At 37.8% G+C, this 3,911-nt stretch overlaps 1 long non-coding RNA gene across 1 annotated transcript; it reads left to right on the forward strand.

Annotated features, from left to right (window-relative positions):
• Window positions 1–1,503: 1,503 nt before the first annotated feature.
• LOC111856857 (uncharacterized) lies at window positions 1,504–3,010 on the forward strand. The gene is made up of 3 exons (XR_002841244.2): window positions 1,504–1,570; window positions 2,062–2,116; window positions 2,955–3,010. It is a non-coding gene; the product is annotated as an uncharacterized lncRNA (long non-coding RNA).
• Window positions 3,011–3,911: the final 901 nt, after the last annotated feature.

The following is a 3,911-nucleotide window of genomic DNA, read 5'->3' on the forward strand; positions in this document are numbered from 1 at the left end:
TCACACCCCTTATAATGATCATTACAGTTCTTTCTCTATGGGTTATTCACCCATTAAATTCCATCCCCTTATTATGTAGAGTCTACTCATCCACCAGATGGCTCTTTTTAGGCTTCTGGACATGATTTAGGAGGCCAAGAAGTACGGGCTTCAGCTTGGTTTATGAAGTTATCTTTATTGCCTTGGTTGGTTCCTTATTATGTATATCAGTTAAGACTCCCCAGTATAGCCCTTGACTGTTACTTCTCTGTGTTACCTTGGTATTGCATACCTAGATGGCCCTGGTTTCCAGCAGACATCCCATGAAAATCACATCATGAACACTGCTCCCCGTGTCATCAGTTATTAATGGTGTGCTTGGGTCACACACTGATACAGGACCCTGGTTTGGAGTTTAGCAAAAGAGTAGCAACAACCTGCCCAACACTGACAAAAATGCAAGACACAGAGAATTCCTAACAGCCCAGAGGCATATTTTGGTGAATAAGAATGACAGGCAAAAGGAATCTCTGGGGGAAACAAACAAAAAAATTGCAGTTTTGGCACAGAGAAAAGAAAAGCAGCACAAACAATACCCATGTAAGCATGACGTTGCCCTGGGGGCACACAAAAGTTAAGCTTTGCTCTGTGTTACTATCGAAGCAGACTCCAGTTTACATAACCACCAGCAAGTTCATGTAATTGAATCAATCTTTTCCTCAGTTTTACTGAACCAGGACTACAAGCGGATGGCAGGGCGGCTTCATACCTGCTTTCTTGCAATTCCTTCATCACAGCTGTAATCTCTCCTCCCAATGCAGGTGAATGTCTGGCACATTTGGTGTATCCTGGCTGGTGAAGCTCCACACCAGTTCTGTTTAACAGAACTCTGCATCAGGACTTACTATTACATACAGTAGTTATTAAGTAACTTTAATAGATACATATGTATAGTAGATATAGTTACTACTAAATAACCAGTACACTGTAGATATTTTTCATGATTGATGATGGTTTTTGAATATAACCACAGTCCTTGGTAATTCATGATGCTGCATTTTTATGGCGTTTACCACAGTCCCACAAACACCCGCAAAAAGTTCTATAGTAACTGGGGCAAATAATAACGAGTTAAAAAGTTCCAAACTAAGCTGGAACATTGATTACATGTACTCAGTATTGTTATTGCTTAATGAACCACTCCTAAGGAAAATGGAAGTGGAATCAAAGGGTTATCAGGCTTACTTCTTAGGAAATACTTTAATGTAACAGTATGAATTAGTTATATGCTGTAAGAACAAGAACAGTGAACTCTGGATAACAGTGTCTGTTGGCATTTATAATATTACATGGTGCATAAAGTCTGTTTATGCTCAGCACTAGCACCACACTACGTAAACAAAGCAGGTCTCTCTCTTTTCTCACGGAACAAAAGATATGCAGGCCATCGTAGTGCTGACAGCCACTGCATGTATGTGGAGAGACAAAGGTGAGGGTGACTGATGCCCTGCACAGCTCCTCCTCTGGACAGGAAAGTCAGTCACACCTCACACCGGGAACAGGACTCAAATGCGGGAGGAGGTATGACAAGGTAAGGTCAGAATATTACATTTGTTACTGCTGTCCGACTCTATATTTGCAGTTTATGCAAAAGAGATTGCAGACAGGGATATCCTTATTATGTGTTGCGATTAAATGTGCAGAACAAGCAGCACAAGAACTACTCAAAATGTTAAACTTGGATTTAAAACTTTCTACCTAACAAACTATTATGGACAAAGGAGGTACATGAGGAAAAATGAAGTGCCTGTTTACTAGCAACATTTATCTTACAAACAAGAGCTTTGCCTGATGGTGTCTATTTTAGTGATATTACATTCAGGTATCACAGACACAAAGTCATTTCCAGAAACGTACCCTTACAATATGCTGTGGAACACCACTGAAAGCAGCTGAATGACCAACGCGGGATAATTTGAATGAGTCTCTTCACAGAGCCTGTTTGCTTCAGTGGTTACCACAAAGGGCTGTAATCTCCTGAAGATCTTCCATTTGTGCTTTTGAAATGTATTGTTTTTTCAGCTTGTGGAAACCAAGTCAGACTACAAGAAAATTGCAAACATTCATAAACATTCAGGTAATCCCTAAGTATTCCATGTTGCTCTCTGTAACGATCATGAACACAAGCAAATTTTACAAACTATACCTGAAATTAAACAATTGAAGTTTTCTAATCAGTATTAAGTTTGTTACATTACAGTTTAAATCTAAAACTGCAGTTTCAAATTTTAATAGTTAAAAGGGCAATTTGTTATTTATGGTTTTACATCAGTCCATAGAATTTGAAGGTTCTACCACTACTAGTCTATCATTTTAAGTAATTTCTGAGAATTGTGGTCGAGGTAGGGTGTGCTTAGGAATTTTGCTGGATTTTCACTCTGCTTGTTTTTGATAGATCTCATTATGCTTGACATTGAGGTCTTCATATGATTAATCATTAATTTCCCCAAGTTTCTGTTATTCTGGGATGGATTTTCACTCATGGAGTTACTGACCATTTCAAGGAATTTGTGTGGGAATTGAGCAACTTTCTTTTTTACAATTTAATAGCCATAATCAAGAGAATATGACTGGAAACTGGGAAACCTGATCATTTAAATGGCACTAAAATGTTATGGTTGTTTTATACTTGGTGAATTTGCAGCTTTTCTTATGTTGCACCTTAAGAATTAAACACTCAGTGCTTTTATACATCTGGAATGATCACCTTCTACTTTTCTATCTTTTCTGGAAAGCTGCTGCCCTCTAGTGTTAGGAGGTCAGACAGAGGTTTTAAAATTGGAATGCTAACAAAACAAAAACCCAAAAAGCATACACAAGACTTATAATGTGTGAATTACTTTAACAGCTACTTGCTTTTTTAAGGGTTTATTGCAGTACCTAAGAGGAGATAATGTACCTTTTTGTTTTTCTAGGTTATGACTTTTTTTCAACAAAACAAAGGCAGAATGAGCATCACAAACTGTAACAGGTGAGTGATCTGTCTGGGGGAAAATTGTATACAGACAAAATCATGGTTTGGGCTTTAAGAATTATAGGCTCTGTTTGGCATGTTTTGGAGGTTCTGGAGGAATTACCATCAACAGTGACATACTGATTGAACACATAAGAATGCTTTATTTAACAGAAAACTCTCATGAGTTCTAGTGTGTGTACACAGCTGTATTTTCAAATATTTTGCTGTACTTTTGGCCATGGTCTGCCCTGTGTGGGACATAATCAAATGTTTATTGTAGCTTTACATTAATTAGGATACTCACTTTACACACATAGAATGTTATTTTCACAAAGGAGTAGCTTTTGCCTGAGTGTTGACTTTCACTTTTTAGTCCGATTTAATATGTGTCCAGTGTGGTAGGCCAGGGAATTATTCAGCCACCTAATATTTTCATCCTTCGTAAGTGCAAACCTTTTTAAAAAGTCACACCATCCAATAAAACTCCAGGACACATATTCCACATCACAGGACTGGTTAATAATTGCTCTGTTCCTCAGCATGCTAAGGCTGCCATGAATGAAAGAATACAAAAGGAACACCTATCTGATGTTTAACAACTGTACTAGTTTCATAGTAGAATAAAAATAAAACTTTTTTTTTTTTCCATCTAAGACTGACCCATTGTAAAACTGTTAACTTCAAAATCATTAACCATTAACTTTTAAGAAATACAGTATGTTTAGCATAACAGGGAGCATGGTTGTACCTTCTGAACTTCACCCAGTATACTGCACAAGGAAATAAACACACTCTCAAATACATATTCATGAGCAGTCACACAGACATACACGCATGCACAGGCACAAATAATGCACTGACACACATAAGCACAAAGGTGAGATCACAGAGGGGCTGCATTCCTTGCCTTTGTTGG

This window comes from Paramormyrops kingsleyae, chromosome 16 (assembly GCF_048594095.1).
Source record: "Paramormyrops kingsleyae isolate MSU_618 chromosome 16, PKINGS_0.4, whole genome shotgun sequence".
In the NCBI taxonomy this organism is placed as follows: Eukaryota; Metazoa; Chordata; class Actinopteri; order Osteoglossiformes; family Mormyridae; genus Paramormyrops; species Paramormyrops kingsleyae.